Genomic DNA, 26,186 nt, shown 5'->3' on the forward strand with positions numbered 1-26,186 from the left:
GGATCGAGCCCCATGTCAGGCTCCTCCGCTAGGAGCCTGCTTCTTCCTCTCCCACTCCCTCTGCTTGTGTTCCCTCTCTCGCTGGCTGTCTCTATCAAAAAAATAAATAAAATCTTTAAAAAAAAACTATTCCTTAAACTTATGAATAATAAAGTGTTCTAAATTATTTATCGATCTGTTACACATTTTTTTTCTTCCCAAATAGTTCTGTTTTACAAAGTTTTTTACTTCCTTTGGAAAACTATCTAATCTTTACATAGACTTTAAATTTCATATCTAGTAACATGACAGGTGACACCAATGACTTGTACAATTGATTGATTTAATTGCTTTACTCATAGTTTATGTAACATTAAGTATCCAGAATTTTAGGAAATCATGGATAAATCAGGCACGCATCCTTACATCAAGAAGCTAAGTGACTAGTAAGGGAGAAGACATTTGTATAAATAACTATGGTTTAAGAAATAAATGGTTACTCCTACTGAAAAATGATGCATGTACTGTTATATTTATGTAGGGTTTTTTGCTAATTTATACACAGGAGTTATCGGAAAAAGGCTACTTTAACATAGAATTATATAACTGGGAAAGGGGAGCTAGTTATGTTCACTCTGTAGGAGGTAATTTGAAAGACTACACTTTTTAGTCCACATAAAAAATCCCAATAACGTATGTGTCCACCTAAAATTTTTTTAAACTCTTATCTATATTTCATAAATTATTCTAAAATTCATAAATTAAACTCCACAAAAAAGAGTTCCAATAAAAGATCTTTTAGATATCTGTAAGAAAAACTCTTACCAATTTTGATAAATAAGTATTATAAGAGGGGAAGATTCTTTGCAAAACTCAGTGTATAAAGAGAGTTCTCATCCTGGAAGTATAATGTGAGCAGTTGGTAGGAAAGGGTAGATTCTAAGCATAAAAAGATAGAGGACAGGTAGTCTGGGGGAGACTGCATAGAGACCAAAGACATGGAGTGGGGAAGAGTGGGTGTATATGGGAATGCTGGGTACGTTTGCTGGTCTCTGCGGGCGGTTCTGATAGATTCAGTAGGAAGGTTGGGATCACGATGTAGAAGGGTTGTGTTCTGGGCTCTATGGCATGGCTATTCCTGGATGACAGTGGGAAGACATCTAAGCGAATGGACACATGCTATTCAAATTGTTCTTTAGGAAGACTAATTACCTGCAGTATTGTGAATGCACTGGAATGAGGAGACTTATTAAAATGTTGCTCTGATAGTCCAGGTGAAGCCTGATGATGAAATACTGAGTGACTGAGCGAGTGAGGGAATGAAAGTTGTTACAGAAAGAAGGGGACGGCTGTAGATGACCCTGTGACAGAATTAATCATACATTAAATGATGTGAAAAACTCTAACCCTTCCACTCAGTTGCCCTTGAAATATAAAAATGACCCTTGCTTTGGGAGACTGTTGCGTAAACACTGAACAGTTTCAAATAATGGACCAAGCGAATCTTGAAAACAGCTATGGTTAGCATACCACATCAGTATGAGTTTCTCCTTGTTCTTGCATAAAAAGTTCAGAGTCGTGTACTCAGAGTACTTGTCACAGTACCATGCAAGTGTCAAGTTGACTAAAAGCACGTATTTCCATCTGATGTCAAACACACTGCCAAGCTTTAATTTTGCAATGAAGTTGCAGTATGCCAAATAGAAAATCAGAGAACTGTGATCCCCTGACTTTCGATGTACCAGCTGACCTGCGGATGCATGTTGTCCTGGTTTGGGAATTAAAGAGGAGTCTCACCAAGGTCATTTGGCTCACAAGGTAAATAAGCCTGTGTATGTGATCTGGTATTTTTATGTCAGTGATTTACTCGACTGTCTCTTCAAATTAAGCTTCAACTACCCTACCTTTCTTTATGTCAGTTGTTCTTGCTGAAGTCTAAATAAAGGAAATTTAATCCAGTCAAACTATAGACTGAAAATAAACACTGTAGGGGAAAAGTAAGCAACCTATGTTATTGGAATTCCAAGAGCTCTTTGAGTTCGGCCAACACTACTCTTATTGGGGACCCTCCGGTGGGACTCTTGGTAAGTGCATAAACAAAAAACCAAGTACTATCAAGTAATTGTCTGGCAATATCAGAAAATTTCCATCTTATTTAAGAAAAAAGCACCCTTTGGTGTCAGGGAGCATAACATAACAGTGAGGAAATCCACATTGGCATGCAATGGCTTTTCCCCATTAAGCCATAAAGGGCAGGCTGAGTTATGTTCATGCCTTGCCAAACAAGTTTTAGCTGAAGGCAGGAAAGTGGAAAATGCCTGGGTATTTCATTGTGCAATGGAGAACACCAGATATATTAAGAGACAAGCAAGAGGCAGCAATTTATTGACTGACAAACATGCTCAAATGGAAATAGGGAGCCAGAGGACTGGCCATTGAATAGATTTTCCTGTAATAGTTTGCAATGAAATTTCCTGGAAAAGACCACCCTCCCAGAGAGTGGAGAACTGCTTATGTGTGCGTGGCACTGGCCATCTGAATGGTTCACATGTTCAAGGCAGACAATTTAGGAAATTATACTACTGGAATTTTAAAACCTGTATTTCTACGTCATATATCACAAAGCACCACCATATTTCTTGTCCCGTAATCTTTTAAGCTTGAAATTCCACCAGAGAAAAGTTTAATGAAAATTGTTCTTTTCCAACCTTTGAAATCCTTTCTTATTAATTTGAAGTAACTGGGCAAATTGGAATTATTGAACAGTCTGGATCATAGAGTGTTTCTAAAGCAGTTTTTATATTGAAAGAGAGAGTAGAGAGAGTCAGAGAGGAAAGGGAGAGAGAAAAGAGAGAAAGAGACGAGTAGGAGAGGGGAGAGAGAGACAGAATATGAGCAAGAGAACATCCCTCACTTCAGGGAAGGAAAGAGAACCAATTTACCTGACTTTTGCACGTGTAATTAATTCACTTCTCACAATAGTCCACTGTGGTTATTTGGAACCCCATTCTATAATTGGAAGAGAGTCTGAGAGAAGTTAAATAAGTTGTCCAAGGTCATACAGATAGGAGAAACTCAACGGGAAGATTTTTCACTGGAAACGTCTGACTCATAAATGGTGTTCCCCTGGTGTTCCCCAGGGCATCCTGAGCATGCCAAGAATTGATGAAGAAAGCTCCTTGAGAATTACCTTAATCCCTAACTAAAATTTATTTCTATCATATCAGTGTTTTTTATTCAAGTGAATGATTTTAAAATGCTTTAAAAAAGTGTTTCACAATTCACCATATCATTTTGGGATAAAGACATCTTTCTCCGTTCTGCCACAGTGTGGCTGTGTGACCTTAGGCAAGTTACTTAAACTCCCTGAGACTCACTATTTTCATATGTGAAACAGGAACAATAAAATCACCTTCATAGGTTATTACATTAGATGAGACAGTCCACGTAAACACTTAGCGCAGTGTCTGCCACAGAGTGATGATTGGTTAAGGTTAGTGACAATAACCAGGTAGATTATGCCACTTGAACAAACTACCATCGAAATATCAGTGGTTTCAAAGGAGGAAGTTAACTTGTCATTCACTTAAGTGTCAGTCATGGGACAGCTGAGCTCTAAATTAAGCTCACTCGAAGTCCCAAAAGGAGGGGAGTTTCATTTCAGTGTGGTATATGCTTCCTTGGTCACTTCAGTAAGAGAAGTGAAAATAGTGACTTGGACCACAGGTCCTCAAGAGCTATCATCTGTGAGTGAAATGTGATACTTCTGCTTATATTTCATTAGTCAAAGAGAGTTTCACGACCAAATTCACTGCGTTGGGGTAGGGTAGGATGCGTAACCCTATTACGCGCCCAGAGCCAATCACAACAATTATTTAAAATAATTTCTACCATTCATTTACAAAAGGGAATATAAACTGAAATCCTCTTTATCAAACAGAATTTAGTCAAATCATTGCTAATGAAATTTTATTATGTTAGCAAATACAAATTCCCCTCCCTATCCAAATTCTTTCATTCCCAAATTTAACTACCGAGGGATTAGAACTGAGGAACACTGGTACTTGGGAACCAAGTGAGACTCTTCACTAAATGAAGACCTTTTTCTCTTACATGCTTTTCACACAGATATCCCAGTATCCTAACTGTGTTTTTCTACATTTGCTTTATCATTCTCTCTCTTCCTCTCTCGTTCTCTCTCTCAATTTCCCTCTCTCTCCCCCATCTCCCCACTCTGTGTGTGTGTGTGTGTGTGTGTAAACTTTTGAGAGAAAGTAACAGACATGATGTTCCATTACCTCTAAGTATCTTAACGTGCGTTTACAACAAAAGACATGCTCCTATATAATTATAGTACAATCATAAAAATGAGGAAATTAACATAGATATGATACTACCATCTAATCCTTCAGCCCCATTCGGATTTTGTCAATCGCCTCAATGATATCATTTATGAACTCTTTCCCTTGTGGTTCGGAATCCATTCATTTAGTTATCATGTCTCTTGAGCCTCCTAAATTAGAGTAGTTCCTCGGGGTTTTAGTTTTCCCTTGTATTTCATGATCTTGACATTTTTTCGAGGCATGCAGACCAGTGACTTTGTAGAACAGTCCTCATTGTGGGTTTACCAGATGTTTCCTGGATTTAGAGTACGCATTTTTTTGCCAGGAGTACCACAGGAGATGCTATATTCTTCTCAATGTATCATATCAATAGGTACGTAATGTTGACTTACCACTTGTTTAACTAAATGTCTGTCAGATTTCTCCACTATAAGAAGACCTAATAAAGTTTTTGTATTTGAAATTTCTTAGTAAGTCATCTAGTGGAAAAATATTTTGTAACAATTTAATTATCATGCTCCTCATTAAACATTCACCCTCTAGTTTCAGTATTAATTGATCAGTTTTGTCTCAATCAGCTTTTACCACGAGGTTGCCAAATGTTCACTTTTAAAGTCCATTATTTCGTAGTAGTTGACACATTGCTCTAAAATAGAGACTGCAGTTCTCTCTTATTTATTTATTCATTCCTCACTTAGCTCAGCATGCGCTTTTAAGTTCCTATTGTATCCAACGGGTCATCAGACATTACTATCATCCTTTTTTCAATGCTCAAATTTTCCTAGGTTTGAGTATTAGAAGTACTGTAAAGCTGAATTCTGTATTCTCTTGACATTTCCCCATCATTCTTTGAGCAACTCTGATTTTCTTATGCAAAAAGATATTCAAGGCTCATCAGTACTCATCACTATGCCCTAGTCTTGAAATCAGTCATTTCTCTAAAGACCTCTGGGTTTTTTTTAGTGGGAACTGATATTTAGAAAACAAGATCTTGCTACTCATTGTTTCCAGGATGTCATTGCTTTCTAGGCCCTCTCAGAGACTAGAACTAGGAAATACACACACTCACAACTTCACTTATATGTATATCTATTTCTAAATCCATTTCTCTACATATATTAAAAATTATGAGCTCATATTAATACCCCCAATTCAAATTCAACTTCATAGGGTTTATAGTGTGTCCTTCCCAGTCATTCTGATGTGTTAGACTCACTGCTCTTGACCCAGGTTCTCGAGGTGTCTGAAGACACTATTTTTTATCATAAAACTATTTGGAAGTTACCATAAGAATCGAAAAGAAAATATTCCTTTTTGTGTGTGGTCTCATTTTAGTCACAGCAGAAGTATTTCTGAAATACCCACAGTAAAGGCTGGACAAGGCAGAGTACTTTCAGGTTTGAACAGTGCTTTGTGCACCCACAAATTTACAAAGGAGGACAAGAAATGGTTTTTGTGGTGCAATTTTGTATCACTTTGTTACCAAATCATATACAGGATATAAGAGACAGAAAACAACCTACAGTGGGGCTTCTGATTCTAGCCAAGATGGAGCAGCTTCACTCCTCCCAGTTTCTCTCTAAAACTCATAAGAAACACTGGACATAACACACAGAAAAAAGAAGCCTAGGAGGACTATAAAAAGTAGAAGGAAGACAAGACTGCCTTAAGTCCTGAGGTCTTAAGGAACAACACAGCGATGAATCCTCTGGGTTTCCTGGATTGCCTCCTATGTATCCCAGAGAAAGTACTTCAGGAGCCTTCAACCCTCAACTGCCAACAGGTGCAGGAAAAAACAAACAAACACTTTCAAGAATATCCTATTCCCCCTAGCCAAAAGATGCAGAAAGGGTAGCCTGTCCACAGAAAGCATTTTTTGTACCACAGCTAAATATGAAGAGGAAGGAGAAGGAGGAGGAGGAAGAGGGGGAGGAGGAGGAAGAGAGGAAGGGGAGGAAGCGGTTGGGGACGAGGAGGACAAAACCCCACACTCCGTGGTTTCAGTGAAGCCGAGCAACAAAATTGTTCTTCCACCTTACACCCCCACCCTGTGTAGGCAGACATGGTGTTTTCTTTTCTCACTCAGTAGTGTCAGTATTTCCGAGCAGGGAGCTGAGCCTCCACTCCCACCCAGCATCAACAAGACTAGAAAAGGTGATGAAAGGCAGGGCTAGCCAACACTGCTGGTGTCAGCCTGACCCAGGGAGGAGCTGGATGCCTATATCCACCCAGCAACAATGAGACTGACTGAAGAGGTGCAGTGCTGGCCTAAGCTAGTCAGTACTTCACTTTCCCGACCCTGGTGTCAGCAGGGCACAGTACGAGCTGAGCCTGCATCCCTGTCTGGCATCAATAAAACAGGAAAAGATGGTGGGAGGCCAGACTAGTTGGCACTCCACATACCTTCTCTACACCCCCAATGTCACCAGGGTTCGGTGGGGAACTGAGCTTCTAGCCCAGCTCTGCCGCAGCAAAGCAGTGACGCTGAACATAAACACCTGCCTAACTCTCATACTGCACATCAACAGTAGCTGCCTCAAAACAAAACAAAACAAAAGTAGATTTCAGAGTCTCATAATGTCATATCGAGCAGACAACTGTAAAATCACAGGAAAATCCCAACCTGAATGGGAAAAGAAAATCAACAAAAACCAACATCCAGATGCATCAGATGCTGGAATTCAGTGACAAGGATTTTAAAGCAGTCATCATCAAAATATTTGATTAAGCAATTATGAACTCTCTTGACACAATTAAAAAAGAAAATCTTAGCAGAGAAATAAGTTATACTAAAAGACGCGAATGGATGACGCTAGCTGATACCACTGTATTGTATGATTGAAATTTTTCAAGAGAGCAGAACTTCAATGTTCTCATCAAAAAAAAAAAAGCTAAAAATGCAAATATGTGAGGTGATGGATATGTTAATTAACTCAATGGGGGATCCTTTCACAGTTATACATACGTCAAATCATCATGTTGTACACTTTCAATATCTTATAATTTTATTTGTATTTAAACCTCAATACAGTTGGGAAAAAAGAACCAAATGGAAATTTTAGAACTGAGAAATACAACTGATGACAAAAACTTGCTGGATGGACTTAGTCATAGAACAGAGATAACAGAGACTAGAATCAGTGAACTGGAAGACAGATACGTAGAATTTACCCAGTCTGAACAAAAGAAAGTAAACTGATAAAAAGAAAATGAACAGTGTGTCAAGAATCTGTGAGACAGTCAGGAAAGCTCTCATATTCACACCAGTGGAGTCACAGAAGAAAAGGAAAGAAAGAATGGGATTGGACACTCTCCAAATTGGGTGGAAAGCATAAACATACACATTCAAAAAGCTGAGCAAACCTCAAAGAGGATAAATCCAAAGAAACCTAAGCTGAGACTTGTCATAATTAAATTTGGGAGAACAAAAGGCAAAGAGAAAATTTTGAAAGCAGCCAGAGAGAAAATAACCCATTACCTGTAGAGCACAACAATTTGAACCTAACGAACTTCTCACCTGAAAACCACCGAGGCCAAAAGAATAAAACATTTTTCAAGTACTACAAGAAAAGCACTGTCAACTGAGAATTCTATGTCAGGAGAAAATATCCTTCAAGAATGAGGAGGAAGTGAAGACATTCTCAGAAGGAAAACTAAAGCAATTTATTGCTAGCATACTTAACCCTAAAAAAATGGCTGATGGAAGTTCTTTAAACAGACGAGTAATTATAATAACTGGTGTGGACCACTTCTTTGTTACCCCTGTAGGCAGTTTCAAAGGAGGAGTGAAATACAGATATTTTGTACTGAACAGTGGTGTTATCTGGAAATCCTGCCTAAGATCCTGGTACATAGAGCAATGCCATCTGATACAAGCTGGAAAGTGTGAGATGTAGGTGTGACCCTGGTTTTCTGTTGCTGGTTTGTGACAGAAACGTGAGCCTCCTATGGAGCCTTGGCACACCTGTTCAAAGATGGAGAACCAAAGACAAATGACAGAGCCTTTCAGTATTTGAGTCCAGCCTTGAGCTGACCTGGCACCAAGAACACAACTTTCCCAACCTCCCCCAACAAGAGAAGGGACATTGCTTAGAAATACACCTGGGATGCTGTGATAGAAAAAACACCAGTGATTAGGACCTGAAACTAAGCCCAGGACTATTCTCTTGGCAAGAAAAGAGGAGTTGGATTCTTCAATTTTGTACAAAAAGGTTAGGGGCAAGGGTGGAGGAATAGTAGTTTGAGGTACGAAGGTGTGTTTTAAGGTAAAACAACAACAAAACCCTTTTCCATTACTCCTCTGTCTGAATATTCAAAGCCTGGAACACGTCAAAAAAAGTTAAAAATAAAGTGGATTGTTTTGCTGATCTGTCATCCCGGTGCGGTTTCCATGTTATTTAAAATAGCAAGCTATCTTTGGGTGACATTCGCCTTAGTGATGTGAATTGCAATTTTCTTTATGATGTCAGAACTGAGTTATTAGTAAGTGGGAGGAAAACTATCTAACAGAATGTACCTTAATAGGAAGAAAGTCAGTTGAAATGAATAAACTAGAGTTTACATTCCCTCAGTCTCTATTTTTCATCTAATATTACTCCATGCTGCTGGAGTCTTTTATTCTTTCTGGCCCTGTGATTTCCTTTCAGTAAGAAATGTTCAGGCTTAGACACATTAATAAATGCAAATAAATTTAGCTAGAATTTACTTGGCTGACTCTCAAAGAAGATCAAGAAAGGAAATAGAGAACCCAAATGATAAACCTATTTAAAGGAGCACTTTAAAATTGGCAAGGTGGAAGGAATGGTGTTTTATGGTGGTTCGGATATGTGATATGTTTTATAGAATGTTCTGAAAAAAAGAAAACGATCAAACCATAGTCTTTTAGACATAGATGGCATGGCAAGGGGTTTATTTGATACCTAGTCGATATTTTAAAATGACTTCAATTCATTCAAGTATAGTACTGAATAAGATTTGTTGAAGAAAATATCCTTACAAGGCCCATGGAGGTATTTGGAGTGGATTAGATTTCATTTGTGCTATAAGGGGAAAATACTCAATATTTCTTTTATATGTGAAGGAGTTATTTAATTACCAGCAGGTAGACTGCCGCTCTTGTCTCTCACAGCTGCCAGGCTTGCATTAAGCAGAGCAATTACATGTGCTTTATTAAATGACTTGTTAATATTGGTCTCCCCCAAAAAAGGATTTGTGGTGAGAAATGAGTAGACTGGAGGACACCGGTCCTGAAATTCTGCTGCGGCTCCTGAGTGCTGCATGGGATTGCTTTACAACAAGCACATCGAGAAAAAAGGAACACATTCAAGCTCAGTGTTTCCTACTAGTGTGCAAAAAATAAAATACAAGCCTGAATATAAAATGCATTTATGGGAGGGAAGTTTCAGAATGACCAGCTTTTTATGATTGTGTTTATTAATTTGATAACAGCTTTTTCATTTTATTTTGCTTGGTTTTAATTCCTTAGGTCTTCTGCCAGTCACAGTACTGAAGCCCTAAAGCAGCTGACTGGCTTAATTTCCAGGTGGCCCAAATAGGACAATGTGGGGTGCTTACTGAATTTGATTAGGGCAGTTTGTTTTCCATATCAAGTAACTTGAGTCAAGGACACTTCACAAACATGAACTACTAGAATCTTAGAGCAAGTGCGCATGCAGTGAGCCACTAAATCTCCAGGGTTTGCTTTAACCTCAGAGGTAATTCTATCGTTATAGTTAATCAGTGACATAGCTAAGAATTCAAGAGAAAATATCCTATTTTGCCAGAATTGTCTGTAGATGTTTAAATTCAAATAAGCAAGAAGAGCAAATGACCCAAAGATAGTAGTCTTCAAGATTTGTTGGAATTCATAAAAATCTTTTCTTTAAATAGTGCTGTTTTAGACTAATTGTATTGCCTTGGAAGTCGAGTTGATGGGGAAAATGGTTATTTTAAGTTTTCTACTGGTTTATTAGAGTCCTTGGGAGGTTAAGAGCTGGAGGGAAACAATACGAGGTGATGCTGGACCAGAAGGTTTTCTTTTTTCTGATTGATGTGATGCAACAGGCTTTCAGGGAAAGTGACCTTCAATTTAGATGACCTAACATCAGGTCAGGCGTTCCCATCTACTCGCATCATGACCCTGCATGTTCTCGCACCTCTCTGAGCTCATCGACAAAAGGAGGCCTACAGCCCTTTCCCTGTTTACTTCATGTTTGTCATGAGACCACGATGAACAAATAGATAGGAAACTGCATTATATAAAGTAAATCATTATACAAGAAAAGTATGTTTTATGTTCATAACATCAAAGTGACTAAATTAAAACCATCCTACTCACCCAGATTGGTTAAACATGGCCAAGCAGTGATATCTGGTCAGGTTTCACACTTACAAATGAAAAGCTCATCATTAATATATCAATATCATGACTGAATCGATGGCTTTGCGGTCTTAGAAACAAATCACAGATGACAAATTGACTTGCCCTTGGGATTTAAATAATGTGCTCTGTGGAATTAATAATTGTGTAAGAAATATATGCTGAATGAAGTAATGAATGAACGAGGCTTATCCACAGAAATAAATCCAAAACTATGGATGCCACAGATGCAGGAAAGCTCACTGTCCTTTTTACAGAAAGTGCCATTTAAAAGAGCTGGGGGGCGCCTCAGTGGCTCAGTCAGTTGAGAGTCCGCCTTTGGGTCAGGTCATAATCCTTGGGTCCTGGGTTTGAGCCCTGCATGAACGGGGAGCCTGCTTCTCCCTCTCCCTCTGTCCCTTCCCCCTGTTCATCGCACGTGCTCTCTCTCTCTCAAATAAAATTAAATCTTAAAAAAAAAGAGCCTTGAATTTCTATTATTAGACAACTGTATGTAAGTTAAGACATTATCTCCTTAAAAGTCTATAAAAATACATAGTTGATATAATGCCTTAGTTTCTTCCTGGTGTTTGTTTACTATTTTTAATCTTACAAACAGGAAACACTAAATTAAATGTTGAAAGAGATCAATCATTCCGATGCCTGGATTTTGATAACTTAGATTGTATGCCCAAGTGTATTTCTGATTGTCATGCAGGAAGAACTACCTTAAAACCACCATTTTTTCTTAAAAACCATCCTTTTTTCATAGAAATGAATAGTTTTAAATACATATTCATATACCAGTCAAGACTTGTGTACAAAGAATTCAAAATGAAAGTAATTATGCTCTGATCTTATCACTCTTACTAATGGGATACTAAGGAAATCTGTTAAGTAGGAAGATTTAGTAAAAGATTTCACAGTACAATAGTTTCAGTAAAGTTGGCTTTTTAAATGTGAGTAAACTATTATAGTAGATGGCTAGAAATAAAAGAAAAGTCTTAGCTGGTGCTCTATTTTCCAACTCTGCTGAATAGCACACCATTCTGGCTTGGAATCTTGAAAGAAAGAAAGAAAGAAAGAAAGAAAGAAAGAAAGAAAGAAAGAAAGAAAGAAAGAAAGAGAAGGAAGGAGGGAGGGAGGGAGGAAGGAAGGAGGAAAAAAAGAAGGAAAGAAAGAAAGAAAAGGAAGAAAAAACTGGGTAAAGAATACAAGCTTGGGAAAAGTTTCTAAAAGTATAAATTTAGTAAAATTTAGTTCAAAATACTTAGTTGCTTACTATATTTATCTATATCTAGGCTCAAAGCTCAGTCTTAAAGTTTATTGTCAACGTGACAGTAATCAGTTTGAAGAAGTCTTGAGAGAATTTTTGCTGCTGACTTACTTTTTCCTCCATGTGTGTCACAAAATCAATTATTTGATACCCTCTAAACAGCAATATTCTGGGCCGTCCATATTTCTCATACAACCTCAGTATCTAAGGTGAGCAGCATTCTGGTGACATTCACTATGTTCCATGAACAAAAATTCTTGGCTGGAAAGAATTCCTATTTCCTCTCTCTTTGTGACTCAAGATTTTACTTTTCTACTGGTCCCTGTTCTATGGGCTCTCTCTTCACCATCTCCATTTGGGGCCCCCTCAACTACCATGAATGGCCTCGGCTGGTATTTGATACGATTTGCAATCTTGGTTGACAATAGAACACTTTTCTCAGCGTGGCTGGAATTATCGAGAGGTTCTTTACAAACAAATAAAGCAAACTGTGACATCTCTCCTTGTATTAGCCATTGTCTTTGTCTACTCGCAAATGTACCCCTTCTTTTTCTGTTGTTAGATCCTGGCCTGATTTTAAAGGCGGACATGTAACCGAGGATGGAAAACCATCTCTGTGGCCTCCATGGTTAGTTCCGATAGAGGCCCAGTTAGACTACATAAATGCTTCCTGGAATTTTGTATCTAAAGCTTGTGTGAGAACACTTTTCATCTCTGGGGGTGGAAAACTTGAAGTGTGAAGCCCATGCTGCAATATGGTTATGATCTCCATTCACGGTGAAGAAGGGAAAAAAAATCCATCTGTAGAAGGAGAGTATGAAGCCAAATAGAAAATGCATAAAGAGAGAGAGAGAATTCTAATTTTGTCTGGGGCCCCCGGCCAGCTCTTCCACCACCCTTTTGTGAGCCAATAAATTCCTCCTTTTAACTTAAGTTTGTTAGAGATGATTTCTGTCACTTGTAACCAAGGGTATTGACCATTACACACTCCCCAAAGATTCAGAAAACCAAAGAAATAAAAAAGATACTTTTTTATGTGAGAATAACAGAAGTTTGCCTATATATTAACTTGAAAACTATATTCACCAGGTTTACAGTTTTGCTTTGTTTTTGTTTTTCTAAACTTTCTAAATCACTCAGACTTGGGTATTTAATTAGACCACTCAATATTTGGTCCAAAATTAATTTAGGTTGCCACTTTTAGTAAGTGTATAGAGAGATTCCAAGTACTTTACAAATCTTTCCATTCATTCATACCTTCACTTATTTGTCAAGATCAAAGTTCTATAGTTGCAAATAAGAAGCAGAAGAACAGCCCACTCGAGGAGCTCATAGTGTAGTGAGGGCCTAACACCCACGGATGGTTATGGGAACTCCGAGGAAAATCCAGCTAGTACTCTGGATGGGTGGGGAAGTCCAGAAAAGCTTCACATAGGAGGTAACATCTGAGCAATGTCACAAAGAATGAGTGGATGTTTTCCTGCAGTGCCTTTCCCTAGTTGTCAATTTCTCACCTTTTTCATATCTGCATTGAAAAATGGAGACACTTAGAGCATTAAAAATGGCCTCAGTGCCAATAATTGGAGTTAAGAAAATTTTGGCTTAACGCATGCATGAACAGGTGAGAAAGACTGCAAGGCTCAAAAACAGATTTTATGCTATAAAAATTGGAATCAGATGAAACAACATGAAAAGTAAGATGAAGAGAAGAAAGATCTGTTTTGTATTTCTGGGTAGAATTTGAATTTTTTGTTCCAGGTCCACTCTTTAAACATTATTAATAATTCTGAAGGCTGCATAGGTCCAGGAATGTTGCCAACATTTTAGGGCATGAAGCTATGAATCTCTTCACCGTGGTTTTTTAATCATTTCAGTTCTGAAATTAACTTTCCACAGGTTGTTCATATTAGTCACTAGTAATTCATACTAGTTGATCAGAAAAGTCGTATTTTTTTTTAAAGATTTTATTTATTTATTTGACAGAGAGAGAGAGAAAGAGCACAAGCAGGGCAAGTGGCAGGCAGAGAGAGAGGGAGAAGCAGGCTCCTTCCTGAGCAGGGAGCCCGACCTGGGGCTCGATCCCAGGACCCTAGTATCATGACCTGAGCTGAAGGTAGCTGCCTAACTGGCTGAGCCACCCAGGTGCCCCAGAAAAGGCAAATTTTTGATGATGGTGTTGTTTTGAAGTTTTAGCACTTCCCAAGGAAATAATCGCTCACATGCTGTCAAAATTAAAGTAGCCATCAAAATAATACTCTTAACTCTTGGGAGCTTCAGAGCTTGTATTTTGCTTGTTTCTTTTAAGCCCAGAAAAATATATCTACATTTTAAACGAATGGTCTTGCCTTCAATTTCGTTATTGGATTCCACTTTATCTAGAGCTGAAATTAAATAATTCTTTTGAGTCCATGTACTATCTCTTAGGACTGCATCTTTATAAAACGAAGTCGAATTTCAAAAGTTACTTGGGTGTCTATTAATTATTAAGAGTGTTATATACTTCAAGATTTTCCTCGTTGTCAAAGATAGGACAATTCCTGTGGCTTGTTGCATGAGCTCCAGGGAAAACTTCATGCACACATCATTTTTATGACATCATTCCCATTAAAAATGGGAAGGAAGTGATTCAAATGGAACTGAATACTATTTAGACACACCAAAGAGGTGGAGGGAACATTGCAGAAGGCTGACCAAAAAGAAATAACCGTAGACAAAACAAATAACAGAATGAAAGGAACATACATTTGCATTTATATTCAAAAACCCAGGCATAGGTATTTTTTTTGGAGAAAGGCAGCAAAAGAGGTCCAGAGATTATGATTGACTACTTCTAAAATGGAAACACTTGCCAATACCACCACCAATTTATCAACTTATTTTGTGACACAAGTATGTATTTTAGAAAAGCATTCCGGAACAGTACTGATTTTGCCTGAATTCATTACAGTCATCTTTTCCTGGGCTGTAAATCACTTAGATATCCCAAAGGAACTGGTGCTCTTGGAATAGATTCTTTTCACAATCATTTCCCACCCAGTCTCATATTATCTCTCTTCTCTAGACTAACTGCTTATTTTCTGGAACACTCAGTTCATTGCACAAGGTCAAGAGCTCCGCCAGTGAGCGGTTAAGGCCAGAGTGACCTTGCCCTTTTTCTTCTATCATAAGATTACATGACATGCTTGGCAGATTGCTAAGCTAAATAATGTGACATATGCATACTTTTCAAATTGTCTACTGTCTGTAGACAAATTACTAAAAATTTGATTTATTGGGTAACTTTCCATCAAGATTAAGCTGAAACAGTCTTAATAAAATATTATATCCAACTGTAGTTCTGTCTCTGCTTGATGATTAGTAGGACCATGATTTTTTTTTTAGATTAACTTTTTTTTTTTAATTTAACAGCCTTAGGGCCTAATCTCTTCATATTTTTTAGGTAAAAACAGCTTTCAATATTTCAACATATAGACTATACCTAATTATAGTTTCTAATATGAATAAAAATAATGATTTGGTATGTATTTGAACCTCCATTTTCTACGTTTGTTTATTGTCTAGGTTTAAATATTTAAGTGTAGCCACATGAAATTCAAGCTTAATTAAAACTTTTCATAGTGTTAGTAAATAAGTGGTAGCTTACTCTCAATTTTCAATATAGTCTTGTGTGGATTAAAAAAAACAACCAGTATCCCTCAAGAACACTCATTTTTTCCAAAGAACATGAAAATACAATTATGAAAATAAATTGGCCAGGAGAAAGGACAAGAGCAAATGAATTTTTCAAAGTTCTGTTTACTTTGGAGATTCTGAAGATAGCTGAGAAATTTAATTTGGGATTTTTTTCAGTTTCAACAGGATGTCTTAAGTTATCACAAGATTATCACTTCCACATGTATGGATAGTATTTCTGAACTAATATTTTGGGATGCTTGAAAGAGATTCGTTTCAGAAAACAATAGGGATTCTGGGTTAATGAAAGCCTTCAAGGGTCAGAAGTTAGGGAATTATTACTCTTCTCTCCAGATCTGCTATTGACCTGATACGCAACCTTCAGGAAATTATTTTATCCTTTTCTCTCTTTACTGGTAAAATCAACTGCTTCATAGGTACTGGTTTGATACTAACTAAATAAAAACGAAAATCATATTGGCAGTTCAAAATATCATGTTCTTATAAGCAGTTCCCCATTTGTCCCATGAGAACAGTTTACCTATTGTTACTGAAAATATTTACTGGTAAAGTAATTTTCCCATTTCTTCAAAACCTTATCTGGAAAAGTTGGAATATCAGTTCTTCAGAAAGTAGATAAATCTTGTCGTCGTGCCAACCCAAACTAATGTTATGTGAGATAAGCATGGCGATTTCCATACCTCTTTCCTTAAAGGGCACTTTAGCTTATCTTGGTACCTGATATGTTCTGCGCAATGAAAATGAACGTCCGATAACTGGACTCGCACCTCTTTGCTCTCAAGAGCTGTAATGTCATTGCTCTTGGCTGCCACAAAGTGGCAGTGTGCCCACTAACTTCTCCATTACTGAAGCCAACATGGGCCTTCAGAACAAACCAGGGTAGGAGAACTACATCTCAAGTTTAAGATTGCCAGACAAAATACAGGAAGCCTGGTTAAATTTAAATTTCAGATAAACAACAACATACTTATACTAAAAAAATTATTCAGTGTTTATTTGAAATTCAAATTTAACTGAGTGTCCTGTATTTTAATTTGCTAAGTCTGGCAACTCTACTGGATAGATTTGACTCTTGCAATCATATAACCTTTTTAAGTTGAAATATATTTATTTTTAGTGTTTTATTTAGTTTTCTACATCTATTGAATTATAGAAACTCTTTAGTTAGGGGTATCTATATTTCCCCTCTTCTACTTGACTTTTCGTTTATGACATAGTAGACTCACATTTTTAGTCTTATAAAAATGAATGTGTTTAAAGGCATATTTGTAGTATATTTTGAATGCTGGCTGTATCATTGATATTACATTAACAAGCATTTATTGATCAGACAATATATACTTTAGAAAAATGTGCACCAAAGAAGTTAAAAAAGACTGTAAAAAAGAGGGCAGAAGTTGACCTGAATCTTTGGGGTGGAAAGGAAGGAAAGAATTAAATGAGGAGAATGGATACAAGAACTTTTTGGATGGGTGAGCAAGTATTTTTCATAGTAAAATAAGTGTTTATGAAAATCTGAAAGGTTTGGTCCAAGGAACTAGCTAGAATACTGGACCATTAATATGATTTATTCATTCATTCTGGTGTCCAAACAATCTTTGCATATATCGTAGACACTCAATAATGAATTAATTGAGTTATTTCAAAAAATAAGAATGGGCTTGATTGCACTAATTTTTCCATCTTGAATTCACTTGAAATTTTCTCCTCTACTTTTAATGAAATCACTTCAAGCTCTATCAAATTTCAGCAAAACTCAATCTGGTTTTTATTATATCAGTCCTATGTAATTTTTTATGTATAAAATTATGTATATCAGTTATTTATTCCAGTAACCTAGGTTTAAAACAGAATTTCTCTTTCTTTGTCCAATGTATTCAAAAGTCAGTTTAACTTTAAAACTTTCTAATTTAATACAAAGTGTCCCATAAAACCCTGCCTTCAATCTCACTCTACCAGAACTTTTGCATCAAAGATATGGTTTGTGAGTTTTCCCTTCCATTTTTCAAAGAGCTGAAATTTATATCCTAGATCTGAACTCTGGTAAGACTGCATTCATCCATGCTTCCAAATCTCATCAAGTATGTTCTGTGTAGAAGGGCTCCATGTTTTGCTATGGATTTACAAAATAAGTAAATCATCTATTTCTTAATACAAGGAGGAGATCGTGAGTGGAAATCTATAAATGCTATATTTTGCATAGTAAATCAGTAACTAAATCTACCTCAAGCTGCACATACTATCTCACACAACTATAAACAAACACTCCCTGTTATCTATTTATATAACACCTGGAAAGTATGTACTGTAGCTATTCAATGATTTCATTATTTTTTGGAAATTTATGCTGTATTTCACCATTTCAACAATCTATATTTAGGTAAGACTTTCCTACCTTGAGCAAAGTATTATAGAGAGTTTATTATCATCAGCATCTTGTTTTTTGAGTATATGTGCCAGATACTCTGCTGGGTGCTAGACCAAAAAAAAAGAAAAATGCATTTTTTTATATGCCACGTCTTTCTAGAAGATTTTTAAGTGAGTTATAAAGTCAAAAGAGGTCATGATTATTAATATAGTTACAGTTATAATGAGCTGAAGGTCTTCAACAGCTGCTAAAGGGGATTAGCTCGCATGGTTCAAAGCTCTCTAGTGAAGAAAACAAACAGGAAACCTGAGTGGCTACAAGAATGGCAGAGAGGTAGAATTATATTCTCTAGCATGGAAGCTAATTTATAAATTAGGTTATAATTTATAAATTGCCAACTGATGGCAAATTTAGACATTTTGATGATAAATAGAACAGAAAATAAGATTAACATTTTCTTATGGAAATCAAGTATTCTTAGGAGTAACTGAGTAACTGACAATCCAACTTGGCGTGAAGGAGGATGAAAGGAGAAGACATAGGACAAGGATGCTTATATCTCATACATGAACACTGTCGTAGAAAGGCAGGATGTTTCAATAGTACAGTAAATGGAGAGAGCTTGATAAGAAGCAAATAATATTTAAATCCAAATGAGAATGGCCGAGTTGAAGGGAAAGACTACTGTGTGGTGGTAAAGAGCATGTCAGAAAAAAAGACCTAATTTTTCTAATATATGAAAGTTCCATAAATAATAGGAATAAAACCAAAACTTAATTGAAAAATAACCAAAAAATATGTACAGATAGTACACAGAAGCAGAAATAAAATGACTCTTAAACATCTAAAAAGATGCTCAACCTCACTTGTATTAAAAGAAGTGCAAATGAAAACTACAATGAGGTACCGTTTTTCACCATCAAATTGCTCGGAGAATAACAGTTATTAGGACACTAGGAACAAGAGATGCACAGAAAGCAGGATAAAATGACAGTGGCAGTGAAGCAGGAGACAGCTATTTTTTTTTAAGATTTTATTTATTAATTTGTTAAAGAGGGAGAGAGAGAGAGAACTCAGCAGGGGGAGTGGCAGGTAAAGCAGGCAGAGGGAGAAGCTGGTTCCCTGCGTGCAAGGAGCCCCATGTAGAACTTGATCCCAGGACCCTGGTATCATGACCTGAGCCCCATGTAGAACTCGATCCCAGGACCCTGGTATCATGACCTGAGCCAAAAGCAGAAGCTTAACCGACTGAGCCACCCAGGCGTCCCAGCATACAGCTATTTCAGGTGGTGTCGACCATTCAGATTGATGTGGGGGCTGAAGGGAGGAGGGAGGAGGAAGTGAATAAAAGCAAACAATGTGGATAGATGACTTTACTGGGGTGTTTTGCTATAAAAGAGACAAGAGAAATAAGATAGTACCTAGAGGAGAGTAAGGAGTAAAAAGAGTTTTGTTTATTGTTAAACGAAAGAGAAGTGTGTAGAATGTGTATAATATGCTACCATTTGTGTGTCCTGATTTTTAATAGATAGACGGCATATATATAGATAGATGATAGATGCTTATACATGCAAATATGCAAAGAATTTTCTGGAAAGATTCACAATACACTAATTACACTGTTTGTTTCTATGGAAGGAAATTAGCTGAGACAGGAGGTGGAAGATAATTTCCTTTCTTACTTTTCAATTTTATACGATATTCTTGAACCACCAATACAGAAACAATTCACTATCTAAAATACCAGTATATATTGTGCTCAACTCTGAACGTGATTTTACTGTTCTCTATTCAATTTGTCCTATCACAAATTAAGTTAGAAAGGTTGAAAATCATGTGTATATTTTTATTTTTTATTTTATAATAATTATTATTATTTTACTTTTAAAAATCAGTTTCATTGCATTAAGAAAACTACAGTCAGTTGGGCACCTGGGTAGTGCCATCAGTTGAGCATCCAACTCTTCCTTTCAGCTCACGTCTGATCTCAGAGTCGTGAGATCAAGCCCCAAGTCAGGCTCCGCACTCAGCTCATAGTCTGCTTGGGTTTCTCCCTCTCCCTCTGCCCTTACCCCCATTCACGCACATGTTCTCTCTCTCTCTCTCTCAAATAAATAAATAAATCTTTAAAAAAGAAAACTACAATCAGAGGAAGATTTCATTAATCTTCAAGTTGTGTATGGACTTGATTTGCTAATAATTATATTCCTTATCATAATCTCTCAGCATGAATCAAAACATATGTTCACAATTGTTGTGGGTTGAATTGTGTCCCCCAAAAAGATACGTTCAACTGTTACCCCCAGTATGTGTGAATATGACCTTATTTGCGAATATAATCAAATTAAGATGAGGTCATACTAAATTAGGGTGAGCCCAAATCTAGCGACTGGTATCCGTGTGAGACAAGGGAAATTTGGAGATGGAGACACAGAGATAATGCCATGTAACAGTGGAAACCAAGATTGAAACAACGCAGCTGCAAGCCAAGGAATACCAAGGATTGTGGGCAACCACCAGAAGAGAGGCAAGGAAGGGTTATCCCAAAAGACTTCAGTGGGACGGTGGCCCTGCCAACACCTTGATTTTGGACTTCCAGCCTCAAAAACTGTGAGAGAATAACTTTCTGTTATTTTTAACCCAGTTCATGTTATTTTGCTATGGCAGCCTCAAAACTAATACAATAAAGTGCTATTTCATGAATGATGTAGGAAAATGTGTCTTAGAAAAGTAGTTGAGATTTCAGGAATATGGGACTATGTGCATTCATTAAAAAAATAGAGATTAGAGTAACATAGTATTTCTTTTAAAGGAACAAGATACATTGTTCCAAATCTAACCAAACTATTTGAATCCGAAAGATAAAACGAGATAATTGATACAGGCCAGTTCTCTACATACAAGTGAAATAAATATAAACGTGAAGAAAATTCATTTCTCACATGACAAAGATGGGAAATAGGTAAAAAAGAGAGAAAAGACTGTTTCATAGACATAGGATTTTGTGACTCAGACTGACTCTTCTGAGAGTTTGTCTATTAAACAATCTGACTCAAAGGAAGCACAAACATCTTTATTCATGTAGAAGGAGTGCATTCATGTTGGCAAAGGTGTTGCAAACAAAAATACTGAATACTTCAGAATTTAAAAAATTATTCAATGGCAATGGCTCAGTGCTTTACACAGGGCAATGAGTAATTGCTGCTCTTTGTTTATTTTTAGATAAAAGATCTGCAGCTAGAGAACCCTTCTCCATGACATTTTCACAGAACACACTAAGATTTACATCATTTCATCACTCAAGGTAATTTATTTCTTAAGAATACCATAAAATCTATTTAAGTCATTTCCTGTCTCCCAATGAAATGAAAGGCATCTCTAAAGGGATTTCAGTGTATCCTTTTGAGTGTGTGTGTTTTATATTTCTGCATTTTCCCAGGAAGGAATGGCGACAGTGCCTCAATTAATACCTTATGCTTATTCTCTCATTATTCCACTCTTGGTTTCAGTAATCATTTGAAATAGATGGAGATTGTTTGCTCAACTCTCTTAGGCTGGTGCTTATTCAATAATAGCCCTGGTCTGCCTTGTGTTGTTTTTGCAATCCAGTCATGAATAAATAGGAAGCCAGTTCTCATTCCAAGTAACCTTGGGAAATTACTCCTATTTACAACAGTAAAAAGAGAGAAGGAGAAATTTTTGACAGTGATAAAAGGTGAAGTCTATGCAGTCTTAATATATTGATGAAGATCATCAAGTATTTATTCAAAGCCGAGGGACTGTCAACACATCAGAGACAATGGATTGGACCTGAAGATTAAGACGCCCTGACTGAATTGTTAAGCATGCTTGACTAAGATACCCAAACAATCTAGGAATTAACACTCATTTTTTTTTTTGTTAAGGTAATTATGGATTCACATCCAGTTGTAAAAAAAAATAATACAAAGAGATCATTTATATCCTTTACCCCATTTCCCCCAATGGTATCATTGTACAAAGCCGCAGTATAGCACAACCACTATATTGATAAAATCCATTGATCTTATTCACATTTCTCCTTTTTTTACTGGTATTTGTGTGTGTGTGTGTGTGTGTGTGTGTGTGTGCATGTATGTGTGTAAGTCATTATATACGATTTTATCACATCTTCAAGTTCATGTATCTACCATCACAGTCAAGATGCTAGAAATTTCTATCACCAGAAGGATCCTTCATGTTGCTCTTTTATAAACAAACCCACCTCTCTCCTGCCACACCCCCAGCTACGACTTGATCCCTGTCCCTAATCCCTAACAACCACAAATCTGTTCTCCATTTTGACAATTTTGTTATCTTAAAATATCGTGTTTATAGACTCATAGATTATGTAAACTTTAGAGATTAGCTTTTTTTTCTCCCTGGAGATTCAAGCAAGTTGTTGCATGTATCAATAGCTTGTTCTTTTTCTTGGCTATGGTTGTACCATAGGTTGTTTCTGGCTGTACCATAGGTTCTTTAACCATTCACCTGTTGAAGAACATCTGCACTGTTTGCAGTTGGGGGCATTTATGATTAAAGCTGCTATGAACAGTCGTGCACCAGTTTTTATGTACACATGTCTTTGTTTCTCTGGGATAGATGCCGAGAAGTGCAATTGTTTGATAAGGGATACTGGCATGTTTAATTTTATAAGAATCTTCTGAACTTTTTTCCATAGTAATCTACCGTTTTACATTCCCATCAGCAATGTATGAGTGATCTAGTATATTCTAGTGATTGTCAGCATTTGATATTGTCACTATTTTTTATTTTAATCATCCTGCCAGGTTTCTAGTGATGTATCTTTGTAGTTCTAATTTGCATTTACCTTATGGCTAATGAGACTGGCATCTTTTCATATGTTTATTTGCCATCTGTATATCCTCCTGGATGAAATGTCTGTTCATATCTCTTGACAATTTTCTAATTGGATTTCTTGCTCTCTTACTGTTGTTTTTTTTTAAATTACAATATAAATTAACCTATGGTATTGTATTGGTTTCAGATGTACAATATAGTGATTGAACAGTTCTATACATTATTCGGTGCTCATCAAGTGACTGTACTCTTAATCCCCTTCACCTGTTTCTCCCGTTCTCCCACCCACCTCCCCTCTGGTAACCATCAGTTTATTCTTGATAGTTGAGTCCGGTTTTTGTATTTGTCTCTTTATTTTTAATTGTTTATTTGTTTTGTCTTTTAAATTCCATAGGAGTAAAATCATACGGTATTTGTCTTTCTCTGAATGACTTATTTCACTTGTCATTATACCCTCTAAATCCATCCATATTGTTGCAAATGGCAAGATTTCATTCTTTTTATGACTGAGTAATATTCCATTGTGTATATACACCACTACCTCTTTATCCATTCATCTATCAAAGGACACTTGGGTTGCTTCCATAGTTAGGCTATCATAAATAATGCTGCAAAAAACATAAAGGTGCATATACTTTTTGAAAAAGTGTTTTGTATTCTCTGGGTAAATAACCAGTAGTAGAATTACTGGATCATATAGTAATTCTATTTTTAATTTTTCAAGGACTCTCCATACTGTTTTCCACAGTGGCTGCACCGTTTGCATGCCCACCAATAGCACACAAGGATTCCTTTTTCTCCACATCCTCATCAACACTTATTTCTTGTGTTTTTTGGTTTTAGCTGTTCTGACAGGTGTGAGGTGATATGTCATGTGGTTTTGATTTGCATTTCCCTGATGATTAGTTATGCTGAACATCTTTTCATATGTCTGTTGGCCATCTGGATGTCTTTGTTAGAGAAATATTCGTTCATGTCTTCTGCCCATTTTTTGACTGGATTAATTTTGGGTTGAGTTGTATAAGGTTTTTATATATTTTAGATACTAACCCTTTAATGGATAAGTCATTTGCCAATATCTTCTCCCATTCGGTAGATTGTCTTTTAGTTTTGTTGATTGTTTCCTTTGCTGTGCAGAAACTTTTTATTTTGAATAGTCCCAGTAGTTTATTTTTGATTTGTTTCCCTTGCCTCTGGAGACAAACCTAGAAAAATGTTTCTATGGCTGATGTCAGAGAAATTATTGCCTGTGCTCTCATCTAGGAATTTTATGGTTTCAGGTCTCACATTTAGGTCTTTCATCCATTTTGAGTATATTTTTGCATATGGTATGAAAGAGGGTCCACCTTCATACTTTGCACATAGTTGTCCAATTTTCCCAACACAATTTGTTGAAGAGACCATCTTTTCCCTTTTGCATATTCTTGTCTTGCTTGTCGAAGATTAATCGACCAAATAATATAGGTTTATTTCTAGACTCTCTATTCTGTTCCATTGATCCAAGTGTCTATTTTGTGCCAGTATCATATTGTTTTGATGACTACAGTTTTGTTGTATATCTTTAAATCTGGGATTATGTTACTCCAGTTTTATTCTTCTTTCTCGGGATTGTTTTGACTATTGAGGACTTTTGTGGTTCCACACAAATTTTAGGATTATTAGCTCTAGATCTGTGAAAAATACTGTTGGTATTTTAATGGGGATTACATTAAATGTGTAGATTACTTTGGATAGTATGGACATTTTAACAATATTTATTGTTCCAATCTGTGAGCATGGAATATCTTTCCATCTGTTTATGTCATCTTCAATTTCTTTCATCACTGTTTTTATCTTTTTCAGAGTATAGGTCTTTCACCTCCTTGGTTAAGTTTATTTCTAGGTATTTCATTATTGTTGATGCAATTATAAATGAGATTCTTAATTTCTGTTTCTGCTGCTTCATTATTAGTGTGAGAAATGCAACAGATTTCTGTATATTGATTTTGTATCCTGCAAATGTACTGAATTTATCAGTTCTAGTAGTTGGTTTCATTTTGTTTTGTTTTGTTTTGTTTTGTTTTGTTTTGTTTTGTTTTGTTTGATGGAGTCTTTGAGGCTTTCTATTTACAGTATGATGTCATCTGCAAATAGTGAAAGTTTTACTTCTTCCTTATCAATTTGGATGCCTCTATTTTTTTGTTGCTGTCTGATTGCTGTGTCTAGGACTTTCAGTACTATGTTGAATAAATGTGGTAAGAGGGAACATCCTTGTCTTGTTCCTGATTCAATTTCATTGCTGGTAATTGGTCTGTTCAGATTTTCTATTTCTTCCTAATTCAGTTTTAGTAGGCTATATGTTTCTGGAATTTATCCATGTTCTCTAGGTTGCCCAATTTTTTGGCATATAGGTTTTCATAATATTTTCTAATTTCTACATTGTATTTCTGTGGTGTCAGTTGTTATTTCTCCTTTTTCATTTCTTATCTTGCATATTTGAGTCCTTTCTCATTTTGTTTTTTTTTTTTTGATGAATCTGGCTGAGGACTATCAATTTTGTTGATCTCTTCAAAGAACCACCTCCTGGTTTCATTGATCTGTTCTATTTTTCTCTTTTTTTAGTTTCTATTTTGTTTGTGGTTTATTATTTCCTTCCTTCTACCGGTTCTGTTTGTTGTTCTCTTTCTAGCTACTTGAAGTGTAAAGTTAAGTTGTTTATTTGAGAGTTTTCTTACTTCTTTTTTTTTTGTTAAGATTTATTTATTTATTTGAGAGGGAGAGAGTGGGGGAAAGGGGCAGATGGAGAGATTGACCCATTCATTGTTTAGTAACATGTTATTTAACATCTGCATATTTGTGGTCTTTCCAGATTTTTTCTTGTGGTTGATTTCTAGTATTGTGGTAAAAAAAAAAAAAAAAAGAATGGTAATGCTTCAGTCATTTTAAATTTATTGATACTTTCTTTGTGGCCTAACATGTGATCTATTCTGGAGAATGTTCCATGTGCACTTGAAAAAATGTGTCTTACTGTTAACAATGTGTTCTGCTGTTTTAATGGGATGTTCTGAGTGTATCTGTTAGACCCATCTGGTCCAATGTGTCATTCAAAGCTATATTTCCTTGTTGATTTTCTGTTGAGATGATCTCTTTGTTGATGGAAGTAGGGTGTTAAAGTCCCCCATTATTATTGTACTACTATCAATTTCTTCCTTTCTGTTTGCTAAGAGCTGCTTTATGTGTTTGGGTGCTCCCGTATTGGGTTTGTAAATATTTACAATTGTTATTTCTTCTTGTTGGATTGTTCCCTCTATAATTATGTAGTATCCTTCTTTGTCTCTTGTTACAGTCTAT

The sequence above is a fragment of the Ursus arctos genome, unplaced genomic scaffold (assembly GCF_023065955.2).
Source record: "Ursus arctos isolate Adak ecotype North America unplaced genomic scaffold, UrsArc2.0 scaffold_6, whole genome shotgun sequence".
Taxonomy (NCBI): domain Eukaryota; kingdom Metazoa; phylum Chordata; class Mammalia; order Carnivora; family Ursidae; genus Ursus; species Ursus arctos.